Source organism: Erinaceus europaeus, chromosome 1 (assembly GCF_950295315.1).
Source record: "Erinaceus europaeus chromosome 1, mEriEur2.1, whole genome shotgun sequence".
Lineage (NCBI taxonomy): Eukaryota > Metazoa > Chordata > Mammalia > Eulipotyphla > Erinaceidae > Erinaceus > Erinaceus europaeus.
In genome coordinates this window covers 20,296,254-20,319,234 of record NC_080162.1, presented here as the reverse complement: position 1 = coordinate 20,319,234, position 22,981 = coordinate 20,296,254, and the positions used below count along the sequence as shown (strand labels likewise).

Sequence of the window (22,981 nt, the reverse complement as noted above, 5' to 3'; positions counted from 1 at the left end):
CCAACTGGCTTCCTACGAGAGAACAATCTTGAGGTAAGAACCATTAAACCCTTGGAGTTTGAGGCTAACTCCAGGTAGTAACAAAACAACTATTGTTATTGTAGATAACACATGGTTAAAGAAACTCTCTTGCCTGAGGCTGTGAAGTCCTAGGTTCAATCCCTCCAAACCACCATAATCTAGAGCTTAGTTTACCCAGGTTCGAGCCCCCAGTCCCCACCTGCAGGGGGAAGGCTTTGTGAGTGGTGAAGCAGGACTGCAGATGTTTCTCTTGCCCTCTCCTCTGTCTCCACCTACCCCCTTGGTTTCTGGCTATCTCTATCCAGCAAAGATTTTTTTTTTTCTTCTAGTGAAGAAAAAAAAAAAAAGCTGCCCCTATCATCCTGCTACTTGCACGGCATTCTCTAGGTTTGCGCCCAGTGCAATTACGGTAGCAGTCACAGCCCTCTCCACAACTGCTACTGCAGCAGCTCTGGCGAAACCCACCGAAGTCTAAGTCTGAGTAAACACAATGGCCTGGCATCTCAACAACAGACAAACCGTCAGCTTTAAAATGAGCAGCACAGTATTCAACTCCAAGGAAACTTCTGCAGCACAAAGTCCACTAGGGGATCCCTTATAGTTTAAGGAAGTTGATAAACTAAGTGGTTTTTTATTTATTTATTTTTTTACATTATCTTATTACCGGGGCTCGAACCTGGGTAAGCTAAGTGATTTTAGAAATTATAATTCTCTGTTAGGATTGATGTTATTCCTAAACATTAATCATTTGGGTCACCTTTGGGACTTGGGAGCTATCCATTTACATAATATTTACCTTCACTCAACTATATTAAAATCATTGTGGAGGGGGCCAGGCGGTAGTGCACTGGGTTAAACGCACATGGCATGACATGTAAAGAGCAGCAAAAGGATCCAGTTCGAGCCCCCGGCTCCCCACCTGCAGGGGAGTCGCTTCACAAGTGGTGAAGCAGGTCTGCAGGTGTCTGTCTTTCTCTCCCCCTCTGTCTTCCCCTCCTCTCTCCATTTCTCTCTGTCCTATCCAACAAGGATAACAGCAATGGCAATATCAACAACAATAATAAAGGCAACAAAATGGAGAAAATGGCCTCCAGGAACAGATGATTCCTAGTGCAGGCACCGAGCCCCAGCAATAACCCTGGAGGCTAAAATAAAATAAAATAAAATAAAAATCACAGTGGAAACTTTCTGCCCCGACATTAAGTGAAAAGTCTGTACTCCAGCACTGATACTCTTGATCACTATTATTTACTGTGTCTTCCTCCTTTTTTACTTTTATTTTTTAATATATTTATTTATTATTAAATCTATAACCTGACCAGTAGAGGCCCCTGAAAAGCCTAAGCAAAAGCTGGGTGAAGGCAGCAGTGAAGGTAGGGTGGGCCTGACCTGGCTGAGATCTGGCCGGAATTAGCACCTTTCAGTTATGATCAGTTAGCAGGAATAGATGCAGATTCCTTCCTGCTACCCTGAAAGGGCCATGAAAAGGAAAATCAACAGATACGTTATAGCAAGTTCTGTGCAGGTTCTTCCAGCAGAGTGAGGCAGCCAGGTCAGAACTGGCTTAGCACGGAGGGTTCTTGCCAATGACTAAAGGGAAGTCCTGCTCACGTCCAGGTAAAGCCTAAGCAGAAGAGAAGACCAGAGCATACTTCTGCCCTCCAGTGCCCACCCCACCCCCCAACCTGACAAAACAAACAGCCATCAAACCAAGTCACTACCATAAGCAAGTATCTGGTGATGCTATTACAACTCAAACCGGGTCAACTTTTGTTGCCTTTCAAAATATTTGCTCCCCCAGTTGATACGCATTTTCCACTTCTCCCAGAGGGACTCGGTCCGTTTTGATCCTTTGTTCTCTGTGCCTCTGGAGAATTTAAATACATCCGGGTTTTACATTTCCTCTCTCTCACTCTCAGAGTGAGTGTGTGTGTGTGTGTGTGTGTGTGTGTGTGTGTGTGTGTGTGTCTGTCTCCGCCCACAATGTTTATTCCTCAGCATCTGGAAGGCACTGGGTTTTCCTGAAGACTTTCAATGCAAAGGTCAAAATTCACATTTGTAACACACAGTCGGGAACAAAAGTTTTAATAGGTTCATGTACTAAATATAGAAAGCTTAATACCATAAAGATGTGAATTTTCTTCAAATTGACTAAACCTATAGATTAAATACAATCCTAATAAAAATCCTAGCAGAATTTAAAAAACCAATAATAATAATAATAATAATAATAATAATAAAGCAAGGCACCTATTATAGAAAAATAAAGAAAACTGAATGTCTTCCAGAACCTGACTTTAAGATTTACTATGCAACCACAGTTCAGTGACCGTGAAAGCACAGGTATATAGATTAAACAAACAAAAGAGAGTTCAGAAATAACACAAAAATAGTTGTGATCAACTGATATTCAACAAAAGGTCATAGTTATTCAATGGCAAAAGGAGAGTCCTTTCAAAAATAGCTATTGAAAAACAGAACACAGGGCTGAGGAAACAGCATAACTTTCCTGTCTGAAGTTCCAAGGTCCCAGGTTCGATCCTTAGTACCACCAGCAGCAAGACCTAAGCAGTGCTCTGTAACTCCCTCTCTCATAAAAATAAAATAAAGATCAATTTTTTTAGAAGTTTTAAAAAAAGAAAAAATAACACAGCTATGCAAATAATAATCCCAAACCATAACTCACATAATACACAAAATTAATATAAAATACACAAATCTGAAGTATAAAATTTCTAAGAGAAAACAGAAAATGGCTCAGGGAAATAGCATAATGGTTATGCAAAAAGACTGAGGTTCTGAGGTTCAATCCCTGACATCACCACAAACCAGAGTTGAACAGAGTTCTGATTTAAATAAAAAATGAACACATTGGGAGTCGGGTGGTAGTGCAGGAGGTTAAGCGCACATGGCGCAAAGCACAAGGACCGGTGTAGGATCCCGGTTTGAGCCCCCGACTCCCCTCCTGCAGGGGAGTCACTTCACAGGCCATGAAGCAGGTCTGCAGGTATGTCTCTCTTTCTCTCCCCTCTCTGTCTTCCCCTCCTCTCTCCATTTCTCTCTGTCCTATCCAACAATGACGACATCAATAACAACAATAATAACTACAACAATAAAAAAACAACGACAACAAAAGGGAATAAATAAATAAATAAATAAATATATTTTTTAATTCATCTTGCTCAAACAAGCTGCCTGTGTCTTTGCAACTGCTGGGTCCAAAACAGACTGCCCGCATCGATGTTCCAGTCAAAGGACCCAATGAATAACTCCTCCGGGAACTCCCTCGGGACCTGTACACAACCACTATGACCGCAGAGCTGGTAGACAACTACTCTGACTGGTCAGATGCAAGAAAAGACATTAACACCCAGGATGGAAATCCTAAGTAAGGCGTCCCCCTTGACTCCACAGCGAGGCTTTCATTTCTCAGCCACTCTGGGCTTGAGAGTAGCCCCTCACAGGCTAATTAAAGCTTGCTTTGTCTCATCCTCTCCATGCCTTATTCGTTTCTCACTTTCCTAACAATTTCCACATCCAAATCCCTCAACTTTGGGGCAGCGCAAGCTTGGTGGCTAACAACTGTCAGGGGAGGGCTAAGGTTCAGAGCGTTAGGTAAGAAACTGACAAACCCAAACCAAGAGACCCCTCACAGAATGGGAGATCTTTACATGCCATACATCAGACAAGAGACTAATAACCTGAATATATAAAGAACCTGCAAATCCCAACAACAAGACAACAAATAACCCCATCCAAAAATGGGGGGAGGACATGGACAGAATATTCACCACAGAAGAGATCCAAAAGGCCGAGAAACACATGAAAAAATGCCCCAAATCTCTGATTGTCAGAGAAATGCAAATAAAGACAACAATGAGATACCACTTCACTCCTGTGAGAATGTCATACATCAGAAGAGGTAACAGCAGCAAATGCTGGAGAGGGTGTGGGGTCAAAGGAACCCTCCTGCACCGCTGGTGGAATGTCAATTGGTCCAACCTCTGTGGAGAACAGTCTGGAGAACTCTCAAAAGGCTAGAAATGGACCTACCCTATGACCCTGCAATTCCTCTCCTGGGGATATATCCTAAGGAATCCAACACACCTATCCAAAAAGATCTGTGTACACATATGTTCTTGGCAGCACAATCTGTAATAGCCAAAACCTGGAAGCAGCCCAGGTGTCCAACAACAGATGAGTGGCTGAGCAAGTTATGGTCTATATACAATGGAATACTACTCAGCTATCAAAAATGGTGACTTCACTGTTTTCAGCTGATCTTGGATGGACCTTGAAAAAAATCATGTTGAGTGAAATAAGTCAGAAACAGAAGGATGAATATAGGGTGATCTCACTCTCAGGCAGAAGCTGAAAACCAAGATCAGAAAAGAAAACACAAGTAGAACCTGAACTGGAATTGGCATATTGCACCAAAGTAAAAGACTCTGGGGTGGGTGGGTGGGGAGAATATAGATCCAAGAAGGATGACAGAGGACCTAGTGGGGATTGTATTGTTATATGGAAAACTGGGGAATGTTATGCATGTACAAACTATTGTATTTACTGTTGAATGTCAAACATTAATTTCCCAATAAAGAAATAAAAAAAAGAAGAAGAAGAACCTGACACAGGTTACATGACTGACACTCGGCAAAGAGGCCAGACTCTGTCCAGCACTTCTGCCCAGCCATACCTTCTACCTTCCAACACGCAAGTCTCCAGGTGGCAGGGACCTTGGCAGTTTTTACTTTGTATTTTACTTTGACTTTCATAACAGCTGCTCAAAGACAATGATTCTTCGTAGGGAAGTGTGTGGGCCCACTTGATCAGATCAACTCCTTCCATAAGAAGATGCCCCACGGGAAACCAGATTTATCTAAATATGTCTCAAACATCTCACCCAAAAGGAGTACCGCAAAGCACCTTTCCAAGACAAAATCAGTTTGGAGTACTCGAATTTTCTTCTGCCTCAAAAGGCTTCCCTGGAAACCTGCTTAAACAGGGTTTCCAAACTCAGCTAGAAAATTCCTTTATAGGGTACTTCACTACATGCGCACAGTCAGTGTTTTTGCACACTGAAACCAATGCTTATTTCTCTCCACCCGCCCCCATTTTAAAAAAATTGGTCATTTAACTGTGTTTTGCAAAATTTAAAATTTCAGGGGGACAATTTTACACTACACATGGTATGTACTAATTACTGGAAGCTTCACTGAAGTCCTGCGCTCTACCACCCTGATAATCACTACAGTACTCACAGTAAGGACTGGGGTTCAAGCCCCTGGTCCCCACCTGCGGGGGAAAACTTCAGGAATGGTGAAGCAGGGTTGCAGGTGTCTATTTCCCTCACTATCCCCTCCCCCCTTCAATTCCTCTCTGTCTCTATCCAATAATAAGGAAGTAAAAAGACTTTTTAAGTGCTCGCTTCGGCAGCACATATACTAAAATCGGAACGATACATAGAAGATTAGCATGGCCCCTGCGCAAGGATGACACGCAAATTCGTGAAGCGTTCCATATTTTTTTTTCAAAGTTAACCCAATTACCAAATAATGTGATGATAATATTAACTATCAATTGTCTTTTTGAACCCTAAGACAGCAGGAACCTCACATCTCCACTATAGAGCCCCTACTTCCCCCAGTCCTGGAACCCTTGGATAGGGCCCACTTTTCCGTATGCCTCTCCCAATCCAAATCAAATAATATTGCATCCGCCGATCACAACCTAACCAACGCAACGATTGCCACCTCAACATGCTTCACCTCAGACTGTGTCCAGAGACTTCACGTGTGGAATGACAACCCTTCAGCTTCATTACTTGGGTGAGACCTTTCCTTTTATAGTACACTCTAATTTCATCTCAGGTGGTTCACTTTCTAACAAAGTCCCATAACCTAGATATACACCGGTTTCTGTGAGAGAGAGCTTATGTGCACACGTATCCATAAACTACTGCAAAATATATACCTGAAAGCAGAAGTACACTAGAGTTTGCAGTGAGTACCTCCCTAACACTTCCTCTCCACTATTCCAAGCTTGGGATCCATGATTGCTCAACAAATTGTTTGGCTTCGTATGTTAACTCTCTTTTCAATCACCAGGTTCCAGATGCCACCAGGATGCTGGCCAGGCTTCCCTGGACTGAAGACCCCCACCAATGTGTCCTGGAGCTCAGCTTCCCCAGAGACACACCTTACTAGGGAAAGAGAGAGGCAGACTGGGAGTATGGACCGACCAGTCAACGCCCATGTTCAGCGGGGAAGCAATTACAGAAGCCAGACTTTCTACCTTCTGCAACCCTCAACGACCCTGGGTCCATGCTCCCAGAGGGCTAGAGAATGGGAAAGCTATCATAGGAGGGGGTGGGTTATGGAGATTGGGTGGTGGGAATTGTGTGGAGTTGTACCCCTCCTACCTTATGTTTTTGTTCATTAATTCTTTCTTAAATAAAAAATTAAAAAAAATAATAATAAAAAATAAAATAGAAAAAAAAAAAGACTTTTTTAAAATGTTAACTATAGGGAGTCGGGCGGTAGCGCAGCGGGTTAAGCGCAGGTGGCGCAAAGCACAAGGACCGGCATTAAGGATCCCGGTTCGAACCCCGGCTCCCCACCTGCAGGGGAGTCGCTTCACAGGCGGTGAAGCAGGTCTGCAGGTGTCTATCTTTCTCTCCTCGTCTCTGTCTTCCCCTCCTCTCTCCATTTCTCTCTGTCCTATCCAACAACGACAACAACAATAATAACTACAACAATAAAACAACAAGGGCAACAAAAGGGAATAAATAAATAAAATAAATATAAAAAAAATGTTAACTGTATTGCACCTAAGTGGGAAGTGGGGGTAGAGAGCATAATTGTTATGCAAAGAGATTCTCATGCCTGAGGCTCCGGTGTCCCAGGTTCAGCCCCCTGCACCACCATAAGCCAGAGCTGAGAAGTGCTCTGATAAAGAAAATAAATAAATAAATAACACTTTATTGTATCTATACTTTGATTCTTTTTCCCCCATCACTGAATAATGTTTACAGTACAGTTGCTGACACATGGAAACAATTTCTCATCACTCTTTGATAGTGCCTGCATCCCATACACTTTTCTTTCTTTCTTTTCCCTTTTGTTGCCCTTGTTTTTTCATTTTGTAGTAGTTACTGTTGTTGCTGTTGATGTTGTTAGATAGGACAGAGAGAAATGGAGAGAGGAGGGGAAGACAGAGGGGGAGACAAAGACAGACACCTGCAGACCTGCTTCACCACCTGTGAAGCGACTCCCCTGCAGGTGGGGAGCCGGGGTTCGAACCGGGATCCTTATGCCGGTCCTTGTGCTTCGCGCCACCTGCGCTTAACCCACTGCGCTACAGCCCTTCTCCTTTTTTACAACATTTTTAGAAGCCTGTTTCCAAAAATAAGTAAATAAATAAAAGATAATTGTAATATATACAATAAATGAGGAACTATATCCGTTTACATTGCTTGCAGATGTATTTATACCGTATCTGAAAGGTTTAAGGAATTTTCTTAACTTTACTGATTTTATTTAATAGGACATAGAGAAATTTAGAGAGAAGGGGGACAGAAAGGGAAAGAGACAGAGACAGCCGCAGCACTGCTTCACCATTTGTGAAGCTTTCCCCCTGCAGGTAGGGACCAGGGGCTTGAACTCTGTTCCTTAGGCACTGTAATGTGTGCTCTTAACCAGATGTGCCACCGCCAATCCCCGTATTAAAGAATGTGTTGCTACATTTGTTTCCTAAGAATGGAAATGAAAGAATGAGAGCAGAGAAAGTTTTTTCACTGGATACCCTTTAGTACCATGAGAAATGTGTTAAGCAACCACTGAAGTAAAATAACAGGTATTAAAAAGGAAAGTAATACTTTAAAAATATAGAAGCATTTCAGGTCCTGGAACACCATGGCAGAGGAGGTTGAATTGTTATGTGGAAACTAAGAAAGGTTCCAGAAGGACAAACTACTGCATTTTACTGTCGACTATAAACCATTAATCTCCCAATAAATAAAAAAAAATAGAAGTATGTACAAGTGCATGTGTACACGGACTCTAGTCATAATATACACCAGAGATGATAAAACCACCATCGATGTTTGGTGTCTGTAATTTAGTTCTGCTTCTCTGTTTTAGCTTGTTACGTTGGTTTTGGTGTCCTACTGAAAAAGTCATTGTCAGGGGCTCAGGCAGCAGCGCAAAGGGTTAAGCGCACACGGCGCAAAGCGCAAGGACCGGCCTAAGGATCCCGGCACAAGAATTCCAGTGTAAAGCTCCCAGTTCGAGTCCGCTGGGGCGGGGGTCGCTTCACAAGAGGTGAAGCAGGTCTGTAGGTGTCTTTCTTTCCCCTCTCTGTCTTCCCCTCCTCTCTTGATTTCTCTTTGTCCTATCCAACAACAACAACAGCTATAACAACAAAGAAAAATGGGGGGAAAAAGAGCCATTTTTTTGATTCGTAGTGCAGGCACAGCGATAACCCTGGAGGATAATAAAAAAAAGTCAATGTCGGGAGTCAGGCAGTAGTGCAGCGGGTTAAGCGCACGTGACGTGGCGCAAAGCTCAAGGACCGACCCGTGTAAGGATCCGGGTTCAAGCCCCCCGGCAGGGGAATCCCTTCACAGGTGGTGATCCAAGTCTGAAGATGTCTTTCTCTCCCCTCTGTCTTTCCCTCCTCCGTCCTATCCAGCAACGACAACAACAATAATAACTACAACAATAAAACACCACGGGCAATAAAAGGGAATTTTTTTTAAAAAAAAAAGTCATTGTCAAGACCTTTATCAGGATGCTTTTCCTGCTTTTTTTCACTTGTTTGTTTATTTTACTGTGTAAGTCTTACATTTAAATATTTAATCTATTAAAGAAGTTGTGGGGTATATACTCCATGGAATACTACTCTCCAATCAAAAAAAATGATATTGTGTGTCCTTTGGGACAAAATGGATAGAACTAGAGGTGATTATGCTTAGCAAAATAAGGAAAGAGATAAACAACCACTGGATGGTTTCACTCATATATGGAATCTAGAGAACTGAAACACATGAACAGGAAGAAGAACAAGAAAAAAATAGGAGGAGGGGGAGGGGAAAGAGAAAAAGGAGGAGAGAATAAACTGTAAGACTTTGGGAGAACTATACTGGTTACTGGTAGGAGCAAGGGGGCAAAGACCTTTGGAGATGGGTGTGGTATGGAACCGCACCATTAATCTTACAATATTGTAAACCACTATTAATCACAAGTAAATATCCATTTTTAGTAGATTTCTATGTATATTGTAAGGAAAGGGTCCAATTTCATATATATATATATATATATATATTTGGGCTGGGGCTTGGTGCCTGCACTACAAATTGACTGCTCCTTTTAAAAAATTAATTAATTAATTAATTTCCCTTTTTTGTTGCCCTTGTTATTTTTATTGTTGTAATTATTGTTGTTGTTACTGATGACGTCATTGTTGGATAGGACAGAGAGAAATGGAGAGAGAAGAGAAAGACAGAGAGGGGGAAAGAAAGATAGACACCTGCAGACCTGCTTCACCGCTTGTGAAATGACCGCCTGCAGGTGGGGAGCCGGGGGCTCCAACTGGGATCCTCATGCCGGTTCTTGCGCTTTGCGCCACATGCGCTTAACCCGCTGTGCTACCGCCCGACTCCCTGGAGACTATCTATTTTTTTCCATTGTTGTTATTGCTGCTTCTGTTGTTGTTGTTGTTGTATAAGACAGAGAGAATTTGAGTGAAGGGAAGACAGAGGGAAAGAAAGACACCTGAAGACCTGCTTCACCACTTGGGAAGTGACCTCCCTGTAGGTGGGGAGCCGGGGGCTAGAACTGAGATCCTTGTGCCAGCCCTAGTACTTCATACTATGTGTTTAACCCAGTGCACTACCACCCGGCTCCCCCGGTTTCATTCTTTGTCCCCATGTGGACGTGCAGATTTCCCAGCACTGTTTGATGAAGTAAGATTCTTTCCTCATTGTGTATTCTTGACACTCATAGTAAAAAAAAAAAAAAATCAGTTGGATGTGTATGTGTGTGTTTATTTCTGGGCTTTCATTGAAGCACCCGCCTGCTTCAATGAACATTTTACCTGTTATTATGCTAATACAAAATGTCTTGACTATCAATTTTTATAACTTACTCAAACCAAGAAACTTTATGCCTCCCACCTGCAGGGGAGTCGCTTCACAGGCAGTGAAGCAGGTCTGCAGGTGTCTATCTTTCTCTCCCCCTCTCTTTCGTCCCCTTCTCTCTCCATTTCTCTCTGTCCTATCTAACAACGATGACATCAATAATAATAATGACAACAACAATGAAAAACAACAAGGGCAACAAAAGGGAAAATAAATAAAAATAAATAAATAAAATTATTTTAAAAAGTATTTTATCTATTTATTAGATAGAAACAGTCAGAAATTGAGAGGAAAGGGGGTGATAGACGAAGAGAGAGACAGAGAGACACCTGCAGCACTGCTTCACCACTTGTGAAGCTTCCCACTGTAGGAGGGGCCCAGGGACCGAACCTGGGTCCTTATGAACTATAACAGATGTGCTCAATTAGGTACATCACCACCCAGCCTCCCCCCAGGCTTTCAATTCTGTCTCTCTAGGGTACATGTTTGTTACTATTGTTTTCTTTCTGGCTTCTCTGGGGCTTCACTGCTCTTGGTCAACTTTTCCAAATAGAAAAAAAAAATAAGAATGGGGTGGGGGGTGTCAGTTGGTAATGTAGCGGGTTAAACGTACATGGTGCAAAGCGCAAGGACCGGAGTAAGGACCCTGGTTCAAGCCCCAGCTCCCCACCTGCAGGGGCGCTTCACAGGCGTTGAAGCAGGTCTGCAGGTGTCTATCTTTCTCTCCTCCTCTCTGTCTTCCCCTTCTCTCTCTGTCCTATCCAACAAAAACAACATCAATAACAACAATAATAACCACAACAAGGCTACAACAACAAGGGCAACAAAAGGGGGAAAAATGGCCTCCAGGAGCAGTGGATTCATGGTGCAGGAACTGAGCCCCAGCAATAACCCTGGAGGAAAAAAAAAAAAAAAGAATGAGAGGGAAGGATACCATACCACTAAAGCTTTAATATACCCACACAGAGCACCAGGAATGCAAATTTCTGTTGTGTGCACGGCAGAGCCGGCACCCGCCTGCTTCAATGAACATTTTACCTGTTATTATGCTAATACAAAATGTCTTGACTATCAATTTTTATAACTTACTCAAACCAAGAAACTTTATGCCTCTAATTTCATCTTTCTTTCTCATGGTTGTTTTGTCTCCTTGAGATACTTTATAATCCCACATGAATTTTAGAATTTTGTTTCTATAAACAAATGTCACTGAGGGTTTGTTTGCTTACCAGAGCACTTGCTCAGCTCTGGTTTATGGTGGTTCTGGGGACTGAACCTGAGAGCTCAAGGCCTCAGGCTTAAAGTCACTTGTGCTCTTTTCCTGCCTTTGCCAAGGCGCAGGGAGGCGGAGGTTCAGGTGTATTCAAGATTTGGCCCCATCGATCTAATCTAGACCCACATATATTCATATTTAGTGCACGAGGTAAACAGTTAATGGTATTTATGTACTTTCCTCATGTTTGGGAGCTACTCTCAGCCCTAATCCAGCTTTCTAGTCCTTTTTTCCAACTATGACACCATCTCCCCAGGCAATACCATGGGTCCACCTGCATGTTATCTGTCAGACTCGGGGAAAAAACTAGTAAATTAATCATGGGCCCCTTAGAATATACCTAAAATAGACCTACTAGCTTTTTCCAAAATGGAGACCCCAAGTCTCATCTGCAATATTCTTGCTTTTAGGCCCATGATTAGTCAACAATTTGATCTGCTTTTTTATCTTAATTCCTTTTCAGCTGCCAGGTTCCAAATGCTACCATGATGTCAACCTGACTTCTCTGGGCAGATGACCCCACCAGTGTGTCTTGGAGCCCCACCTCCCCAAATCCCTGCCCCACTAGGGAAAAAGAAAGACAGGCTGGGAGTATAGATTGACCTGCCAATGTCCATGTTCAGCAGGGAAGCAATTGCAGAAACCAGACTTTCCACCTTCTGCACCCCATAATGACCGTGGGTCCAGATTCCCAGAGGGTGAAGAATAGGAAAGCTTTCAGGGGAGGGGATGGGATATGGAGTTCTGTTGGTGGGAATTGTGTGGAACTGTACTCCTCTTATCCTATGGTCTTGTCAATATTTTTTTTTAAGAAATTTTATATTTATTTATTTATTCCCTTTTGTTGTCCTTGTTGTTTTATTGTTGTAGTTATTATTGATGTCATTGTTGTTGGATAGGACAGAGAGAAATGGAGAGAGGAGGGGAAGACAGTGAAGGGGAGAGAAAGATAGATATCTGCAGACCTGCTTCACCACCTGTGAAGCGACTCCCCTGCAGGTGGGGAGCCGGGGGCTCGAACCGGATCCTTACGCCAGTCTTGTGCTTTGCACCACATGTGCTTAACCAGCTGTGCTACCGCCCAACTCCCAATATTTATATTTTATAAGTAAAATTAAAAAAAAAAAAAAAAGGAAAAAATAGCCACTGAGAACAGTGGATTCATAGTGCTGGCACAGAGCCCAGTGAAAACCCTGAATGCAAAAAAAAAAAAAAAAATCAGGAATAACTTTTTCAAATTATTTATTTATTTATTCCCTTTTGTTGCCCTTGTTTTCTTGTTTTTTTTATTATTGTAATTATTATTGTTGTTGTTACTGATGTTGTCCTTGTTGGATAGGACAGAGAGAAATGAAGAGAGGAGGGGAAGACAGAGGGGGGGAGAGAAAGACAGACACCTGCAGACCTGCTTCACCGCCTGTGAAGCGACCCCCCACTGCAGGTGGGGAGCTGGGGTCTTGAACTGGGATCCTTATGCCGGTCCTTGCGCTTTGCACCACATGCGCTTAACTCACTGTGCTAGCATCCGACTCCCAGGCATAAATTTAAAGAAGTGACTCATACATTTAAGATGATAAAACAGTGACAATCGGCAAAGAAGACATAGAGAAAACCATCTCAGCGCTTCTACTTTTCAAAGTGTTTTCATAGATATGCCAACTCTGACACAGAAAGAGCAGGCAGAATGCTTGCAAGCAGAGAAGGGAACCAAAGGCCCATGGGAACTGGGTAAGAAGCTGGTCATTTAACAGAATTAATGACAGAGGGCAGAATCCAAAGAACCCTGGGGCGCTTTCCGTGGCCTTACTCAGATGACAGATCACCACTTAATGAGCAATCACATACTCGTGGTAGGTCAACAAGGGTTCTAGAGCTCCTCCTAGGCCTGGCCACTGCAGATGACAATCTGGAGAGAAGATATGGCAAACACATAAGGCTTGGAAATAGCTACCATGTTTCATGTGAACTCATAATCACACACACAGACATGCACTCTCCTACCTAATAATCTTCAGTGGCCTCAAGCTCAAATACACACCCTTCAGTGTAGCCGCCAAGACTTGTCTGTCACAAGCGAACTCAAATGTTGGCCCAACTTGCTGCTGTCCATTTCTCATTCGTGTTCTGGCTGAGCTCGGGAATTGTGGCTCCATACATGGACCGTGAAGTGTATCTACTTTTTATTTCCATCTTAGTTTAGGCATCACCTTCCCTATGGGGTCAATGTGAACTTTTTTTTTGCCACCACTCCCGGTGGCCCTTTTTGTTTTTTATTTTATTCTGTTGTTTTAATTTGACAGAACGGAGAGAAACTGAGAGGGGAGGGCAAGATAGAGAGGAAGAGAGAAAGATAGATTCCTGCAGATCTACTTCACCGCTCATGAAGCATTTCCCCTGCAGATGGGGAATGGGAGCTCGAACCCAGGTCCTTGGTCCGCACCTGCAGGGGGAAAGCTTTTTGAGTGGTGAAGAAGGTTTCTCTCTGTCTCTCCCTTCTCTAGCTCCCCTCCTCCTCTCAACTTCTGGCTGTCTCTATCCAATAAATAAATAAGGATGATAAAAAAATTTTTAAAAAAAGAGAGAGAGAGAGAAAGAAGGAGTGAGTGACAGAGAGAAAAGAAACACCACAGCATGGCTCCACCATCATGAAACTTCCCTCTGTAAGATGCTCCCATGTGGTGGCCAGGGGCTCCAGACTCTTGGAAACAGCAGAGAATGCGCCATACTGGGTGAGCTACTGTACGCCTGTGCCAAGAGTCTTGTAAATCAAGATTTCCCTAATAAATTAACTAAAATGACAAACAGAAAATAAATGTGTCAAACTAGCAATAATTAGCACAGGTCCCAGTGGAAATAAGAACTCAAAGTAGTCCGGGAGGTGGCGCAGTGGATAAAGCAATGGACTCTCAAGCGTGAGGTCCTGAGTTCAATTCCCGGCAGCACATGTACCAGAGTGATGTCTGGTTCTTTCCCTCTCCCCTGCTTTCTCATTAATTAATAAATAAAATATTTGTAAAAAGAGAGACAAGAAGCCAAAGACACATTTTCTTCCATTTTCATGCTGGAGATTACCATGTGTTTCTGGATTTGATGAGTTTGACTCTAAGACAAGGCAAAGACTGAGTGTTTGCTGGTACTTCATTTTCAAAACAACCTGAAAGGAATTATTACATCCTCAGTCTTACCCATGAGAACAAGGGAACTGAGAGGAGGTAAGCAGTTAGTTCAAGGTCACATAGTTAATAAGTGGCAGGCCAGGAATTTGAACCTGACCTTTTCTTTTTCTTTTTCTTTTTTTTCTACTAGCCACTCGAGTGGTTCTGAGTGATTTGGGAATTTCTAAACTACAGCTTTCAGTGACTCTTTATCTCAGTTTTGCTTCTTCAGCTGAAAATAATGTTTGCACTGGTGGTCTTCAGTAGCAATGTTCATGAGTTTCACAAAGATATTTAAAAATCACAAAACATGTTTCAATGAGAGAAGGAAAATGATTATATTTTAAAACAAATAGCCTGGAGCTGACCACTAAATTTCTGAGATAGTCAAATGCAGAGAAGACAAGTAAGAATGATTCTAGGAGTCGGGCGGTAGCACAACGGGTTAAGTGCAGGTGGCGCAAAGTGCAAAGACCGGCGTGAGGATCCCAGCTTGAGCCCTCGGCTCCCCACCTGCAGAGGGGGAGCCATTTCTCTCTCCATTTCTTTCTGTCCTATCCAACAACAACAGCATCAATAAGTACAACAATAAAACAACAATGGCAACAAAGGGGAATAAATAAATTTAAAAATAAAAAAGAATGATTCTGAATAATTTGTTTTTCCTAGCAAGAAGCCAAGCTATGGGAGACTTAATCGTGGCAAGTAGGGGGAGAAAGCCAAATAGCATCCAAAGTGTGATGGATGGGTCTCTCATGGGTCTTCTCTGGCTGAACTACAGACTCCACTGATAAGTCAAACACTAATGTACAGTGCTATGAAGTCATTTTATGAATGTGATTAAAGTCTATATACTCACTTGACTTTAAGTAAGGATGTTATTTTGCATAATCTAGATGGATTTGATTCCATCAGTTAAAAAATATATATATATATATTTCTCTGATTCTATTTTTCTGTTTCTTTTTTATTTTTTAAAATTTATTTTCCCTTTTGTTGCCCTTGTTGTTTTTCATTGTTGTTGTAGTTGTTGTTATTGATGTCATCATTGTTGGACAGGACAGAGGGAAATGGAGAGAGGAGGGGAAGACAGAGAAGAGGAGAGAAAGATAGACACCTGCAGACCTGCTTAAATGCCTGTGAAGCGACTCCCCTGCAGGTGGGGAGCCAGGGCCTCAAACCGGGATCGTGACGCCGGTCCTTGTGCTTTGTGCCACATGTGCTTAACCCACTGCACTACCACCTGACTCCCTATTATTTTGTTTGTGATAGAATGCTGACTGAAGGAAGAAAGGCACCTTTAAGAAGGCAGGGAGAAAGAGGGCACAAGGCTAGAACTGGAGGAGAGAACCCTGATGTACATGTTAAAAGTGTGAGATTTTTCCTGAAAAGTTAAATGTAACAGCAGGAGGTCTGAGCAAAGGCAGACCAGAACCAGATGTGTAATGCAGAAGTGGGCTGTCAGAGCTAGGAGGACAGCGCACATGGGACATGTAGCTGCTCTGTGGTGTACGTAACCCAGGCTTAAGCCTGACCCCCAGCACACTGTGAGGAAGCTTCAGTGCTGTGGTCTTTTCACCTTTCTCCCTCCACCTCACCTTTATTTTAAAATTTATTTCTTTTCCCTTTTGTTGCCCTTTTTTTTAATTGTTGTAGTTATTATTGTTGTTATTGATGTTGTTGTTGTTAGATAGGACAGAGAGAAATGGAGAGAGGAGGGGAGACAGAGGAGGAGAGAAAGATAGACACCTGCAGACCTGCTTCACTGCCTGTAAAGCGAACCTGCTTGTGGGGAACAGGGGGCTCGAACCGGGATCTTTCCTCTGGTCCGTGTGCTTCCTGCTATGTGCGCTTAACCTGCTGTGCTACCGCCCGACTCCCTCACCTCACCCTTTCTACCTGAACAAGTCAGCTCATGAAGTTCTCTAGCAAGGACAAAAAATCAAGTAGACATGTCTGCGTACCTATGACATGAGTGACATGGGACGCACACAATGTCAGACAGGAGATGACGCCACAAAAGGGAAGGAACCTGGAACCATAATTCAGGGAGAAAATTCTGAGCTACAAGGTTAACGAAAGTCTAACGGTGGAAATGGAGAACAGGATGAGTTTGAGAAACACTCGAGGAATTAAGGGCAGAAAAAAAAAAACAACTGATTTTCAAATTACTGATTTTTTTTTTTCCAGTGAACCCAAAGCTACAAGGTAGTAAAACTAAAGGTGTCCTCTCATGGGTAGGGTGGTAACTCCGTGGTAGAGTGCAGGACTTGCATATCTGCTGTTCCAGCTGGGGTTTCCAGAACCATATGTGCTAGAAAATACTTGTGCCCACCTCTCTCTCTCTCTCTCCTCTCTCGTTTAATATTTTTATTTATTGGGAGCCGGGTGGTGGTGCAGCGGGTTGAGCACACACAGCATGAAACGTAAGGACCAGTGTAAGGATCTCAGTTTGAGCCCCCGGCTCCCCAACAGCAGGGAGTTCGTTTCACAGGCAGTGAAGCAGGTCTGCAGGTGTCTATATTTCTTTCGCTATCTTTCCCTCCTCTCGATTTCTTTGTCCTATCCAACAACAATGACAACAATGATAAACAACAAGGACAACAAGAGGGAAAAAAAAATAAAACTTAAAAATATTATTTATTTATTTATTTTAATTTATTTATTTATTGGGGAATTAATGTTTTAGATTCAACAGTAAATACAATAGTTTGTACATGCATAACATTCCCCAGTTTCCCATTTAACAATACAACCCCCACTATGTCATTTATCATCCTTCTTGGACCTGTATTCTCCCCACCCACCCACCCACCCACCCCAGTCTTTTACTTTGGTGCAATATGCCAATTCCATTTCAGGTTCTACTTGTGTTTTCTTTTCTTTTTTTTTTTTTAAATTTATTTCTTTATTGGGGAATTAATGTTTTACATTCAACAGTAAATACAACAGTTTGTACATGCATAACATTCCCCAGTTTCCCATTTAACAATACCACCCCCAATATGTCATTTATCATCCTTCATGGACCTGTATTCTCCCCACCCACCCACCCCAGAGACTTTTACTTTGGTGCAATACACCAATTCCATTTCAGGTTCTACTTGTGTTTTCTTTTTTTTTTTTTAATTTTTTATTTAAGAAAGGATTAGTGAACAAAAGCATAAGGTAGGAGGGGTACAACTCCACACAATTCCCAACACCCAATCCCCATAACCCACCCCCTCCCATAGTAGCTTTCCCATTCTCTATCCCTCTGGGAGCATGGACCCAGGGTCATTGAGGGTTGCAGAAGGTAGAAGGTCTGGCTTCTGTAATTGCTTCCCCGCTGAACATGGGCGTTGACTGGTCGGTCCATACCCCCAGTCTGCCTCTCTCTTTCCCTAGTAGGGTGTGACTCTGGGGAAGCTGAGCTCCAGGACACATTGGTGGGGTCTTCAATCCAGGGAAGCCTAGCCAGCATCCTGGTGGCATCTGGAACCCGAGTAATGAAGCTGAAGGGTTGTCATCCCACACGTGAAGTCTCTGGATACATTCTGAGGTGAAGCATGTTGAGGTAGCAATCGTTGCTTTGGTTAGGTTGTGATCGGCAGATGCAATGTTATTTGGTTTGGATTGGGAGATGCATACGGGAAAGTGGGCCCTCTCCAAGGGTTCCAGGACTGGGGGAATCTACTTGTGTTTTCTTTTCTGATCTTGTTTTTCAACTTCTGCCTGAGAGTGAGGTCATCCCATATTCATCCTTCTGTTTCTGACTTATTTCACTCAACATGAATTTTTCAAGGTCCATCCAAGATCAGCTGAAAACGGTGAAGTCACCATTTTTTACAGCTGAGTAGTATTCCATTGTGTATATATACCACAACTTGCTCAGCCACTCATCTGCTGTTGGACACCTGGGTTGCTTCCAGGTTTTGGCTATTACAGATTGTGCTGCCAAGAACATATGTGTACACAGATCTTTTTGGATGGATGTGTTGGGTTCCTTAGGATATATCCCCAGGAGGGGAATTGCAGGGTCATAGGGTAGGTCCATTTCTAGCCTTCTGAGAGTTCTCCAGACTGTTCTCCACAGAGGTTGGACCAATTTGCATTCCCACCAGCAGTGCAGAAGGGTTCCTTTGACCCCACACCCTCTCCAGCATTTGCTGCTGTTACCTTTTCTGATGTATGACATTCTCACAGGAGTGAAGTGATATCTCATTGTTGTATTGATTTGCATTTCTCTGACAATCAGAGACTTGGAGCATTTTTTCATGTGTTTCTCGGCCTTTTGGATCTCTTCTGTGGTGAATATTCTGTCCAAGTCCTCCCTCCATTTTTGGATGGGGTTATTTGTTGTCTTGTTGTTGAGTCTGGCAAGCTCTTTATATATGTTGGTTATTAAACTCTTATCTGATGTATGGCATGTAAAGATCTTCTCCCATTCTTTGAAGGGTTTCTTGGTTTGGGTAGTGGTTTCTTTTGCTGTAAAGAAGCTTTTTAATTTGATGTAGTCCCATAGGTTTATACTTGCTTTAGTCTTCTTTGTAATTGGATTTGTTTCATTGAAAATGTCTTTAAAATTTACGCAGAAAAGAGTTCTGCCAATATTTTCCTCTAAGTATTTGATAGTTTGTGCTCTAACATCCAAGTCCTTTATCCACTTGGAATTTACTTTTGTATTTGGTGAAATACAGTGATTCAGTTTCATTCTTCTGCATGTTTCAACCCATTGTTTCCAACACCATTTGTTGAAGACACTCTGCTTTCCCCATGTAATAGTCTGAGCCCCTTTGTCAAAGATTAGATGTCCATAGGTGTGTTACTGTTAATATATTGCTGTAGCTCTTTCAGTAGAAGTTTGATGTATTTAGATGGCTTCTCATTGGGTGCACAGATGTTAATTGTTAAGTCCTCTTGATTGACTGAGCCTCTGAGCATTAAGTAGTGTCCATTCCTATCTTTTTTAATCTTATCTATTTTAAAGTCTATCGTGTCAGATATGAGAATAGCTGTTCCTGCCCCTTTTTGTGGGCCATTGGCTTGTATGATAGTTTTCCATCCTTTCACTTTAAGTCTGTGTTTGTCTTGTTGAGTTAGGTGGGTTTCCTGTAGACAGCATATTGTTGGGTTTTGTTTTCTGATCCATCTTCCTACTCTGTGTCTTTTAATAGGTGAATTCAGGCCATTCACATTTATTGATATCAAAGATTGAAGATATTTTAACGCCATTCTTGTAGAGTTTTAGAGTGTTCTGATGTATGGCCTGTTTATGGTGGTCTGACTGTTTATAGGAGACCTTTCAGAACTTCTTTCAGGGCAGGCTTGGTGATGGTTGATTCCTTCAACTGTTGCTTGTCTGAGAAGGTTTTGATGCCTCCATCTAGTCTGAATGACAGTCTAGCAGGATATAGTATTCTTGGCTGAAAGCCTTTCTCAATGAGCAGTCGACAGATATATTGCCATTCTCTTCTTGCCTATAGTGTTTGTATGGAGAAGTCTGCTGCTAATCTTATGGGTTTTCCTTTGTAGGTGACTCTTTGTTTTTCTCTTGCAGCCTTCAGGATCCTTTCTTTATCCTTATTCCTTTCCATTCTAAGTATGATATGTCTTGGTGTCTTTAGGTCTGGGTTAATTCTGTTTGGGACCCTCTGGGCTTCTTAAATCTTTATGTCTTTGATGTTGTCTAGACTAGAGAAGTTTTCAGCTATTATGGCCTGGAAAATGCTTTCTTCCTCTCCTTCTCTTTCTTCCTCTGGTATGCCAATAATGCGTATATTGTTTCTTCTGAAGTCATCCCATAGGACTCTGTTGTTGTTTTCAGCATCTCTTAATCTCTTTTTGAGATCTCTTACTTCTTTTTTAGTTGTCTCTAATTCCTCCTCAATCTTGCTAATTCTGTCTTCAGCCTTATTTATTCTATTCTCTCTGCCCTCTACTGTTTTCTGGAGTTCATCTATTTTGTTGCCCTGCTCTGATCCTGTTTTAGCTTGTTCAGCTAGTTGCATTCTTAGCTCAGTGACTTCAGCTTTCAGCTCCCTAATAACCATGAGATAATTAGTATTTTCTTCCATATTCTCATTTGTTGTTCCTGTATTTCTGATTACAATTTTTTCAAAATCTTTACTCACTCCTGTTATTATTTCCTTAGCTAATGTTTGGATGTTGAACTCGTTATTTTGTGCTTCACCCTCTGAAGGACTTTTAGTTGGACTCTTGTCCTGGTTCGATTCTCCAATATTTCTTCTTGTTGTTTTAACCATTTTATATATTATGTTATGAGTTCCCTTTATCAGTACTTTTCAAATTATTGATCACTATTGCCTGGATTGACTTGTGTCTAAGTAAGTTAATTAAAGGGCTTACAGTGGTGGAAGTTAACAGTTGTTTCAATCCCTGAGTTGGAGCTCAGTGGTTTAAAAGCCTCTTTTTTTTTCCCTGTAGGCTATGGGAGCCTGAGGGCTTTCAAACTATCAATAGGCTTATTAGCTTAATCACTGACTCCCGACCAAGAGATAAAGCAGGGTGTGGCAGAGATAATCCAGTGGTTATGCAAAGAGACTTTCACAACCCCTCAGCTATGCCACCAAGGTATAGGTCTTCTCCTGAGTTTCCTGGTTAGATCTCTGTCCCCTGGTGTCCCTCCCTGTCGCTGCTCCAGATTCTGAGGGTAGTAGCAATGGAGACTCAGAGTTGCACTTGGTGAGTCTCTGGGGAGTCCTCTCCTCCCTTCAGCTGTCCCCTTGTTGGTGGAGCACACTGGAGGTGGTGTCTCAACTGATAAACTGCTGAACTGTTAGCAGTCACTTAATCTCTCCTTAGGCTCCTCTCTCCTCTCTGTCACCAGCCTCACGTGTTTGTACTCACTGGTGATTTACTGGGTTCCTGTGGTCATTCTAGTCCTGTCTTGTTTCGGTCCCAGGTGGTCTCCTTTGGCATTCCTAGTTGATCTGAGAGAGGAGAGGAGGAGAGGAGGAGAGGAGGAGAGGAGAGGAGAGGAGAGGAGAGGAGAGGAGAGGAGAGGAGAGGAGAGGAGAGGAGAGGAGAGGAGAGGAGAGGAAGTGATCTGCTGTTCGTAGCTCTGCCTCCGGAAGTGGAATCCTTATTTATTTATTTGTTTGTTTATTTATTTATTATTGGATAAAGACAGAGAGAAATTGAGAGGGGAAGAGGAGGTAGAGAGAGGGAGGGAGAGAGAGACAGACAGAGAGACACCGGCAGCCGTGCTTCACCACTCATGAAAGTTTCCCTCTGCAGGTGGGGACCAAGAGCTTGAACCTGGGTACTTGTGTGTAATGTGAGTGCTTAATCTGGTGTATCACTGTCCCCAAACAATATATTTTATAAAAATTTTAAAAAGCAGAGATCAATTTATTTAAAAAATAAATTAAAATAAGGCTTTTTTGTCTTGTTTTTTTTTTAATTATTTATTTATTTATTCCCTTTTGTTGCCCTTGTTGTTTTATTGTTTTAGTTATTATTGTTGTTACTGATGTCATTGTTGGATAGGACGGAGAGAAATGAAGAGAGGAGGGGAAGACAGAGAAGGGGACAGATAGACAGACATATGCAGACCTACCTCACTGCCTGTGAAGTGGTTCCCCTGCAGGTGGGGAGCCAGGGGCTTGAACCGGGATCCTTCCGCTGGTCCATGCACTTTGCGCCACCTGTGCTTAACCCGCTGCGCTACCGCCCTACTCCCTAAAATAAAGGTATCTTATATTACCACTAACTACCAAATCAAAGCATAGAATAAGACAGGTCCCAGAGATGTAGCTCAGTAGTAGAGTACATACTTCATAGACATGAGGTCTAAGGTTCAATTCTCAGACAGACAGACAGACACACACACACACACACACACACACACATGGAGTCAAGGCCACACATTGACCACACAGACCGTCCAGATGTTACATACATATCACGTCTAGCAAAAAAAAAAGAAAAGGAAAGAAAAATCTCTGTTGTGAACCATTTGACTATTTCAAACTGAACACCTCAGCTGCCCTTATACAGAATAAAGGAAAAGAAGCAGCAGAGGAGGTGGCAGCGCAGTTAGAAAGCCGCAGATGCAGGCGTGAGGTCCTGAGTTCAATCCCTGGCATTGCGTATGACGGAGGGACTCTGGTTCTCTCATACCCATATTAATTAATCAATTAGCTAATTGATTAATGTTTTACAAGATTATGGTGAAAGTCACCAACTGGCAGAATATAGTTAAACAAAGCATGAGAGAAAGATCCTATATGAGAATAGGAGCTAAGAGCCAGGGCACACTCAGAATAACTGTTCCTGCCATTTGGCATGCCTCAGATTGAACCAAAGACTTGGTGGAAATCTGACAGCCTCATGGAGGGGCAAGTGCTAGGCTTGGCAGGCGAAAAATGCCAGTGTCATCACAGGAACACT

At 42.5% G+C, this 22,981-nt stretch overlaps 1 protein-coding gene and 1 non-coding gene across 2 annotated transcripts in view; one reads left to right on the top strand and one right to left on the bottom strand.

Moving 5' to 3' along the window:
• The window catches only part of STOX1 (storkhead box 1), a 72,289-nt gene that overhangs the window by 34,342 nt on the left and 14,966 nt on the right, over positions 1–22,981 (bottom strand). The gene's annotated exons all lie outside the window — the stretch shown is intronic.
• Positions 5,442–5,548, top strand: LOC132542689 (U6 spliceosomal RNA). The gene has a single exon (XR_009553658.1). It is a non-coding gene; the product is annotated as a U6 spliceosomal RNA (small nuclear RNA).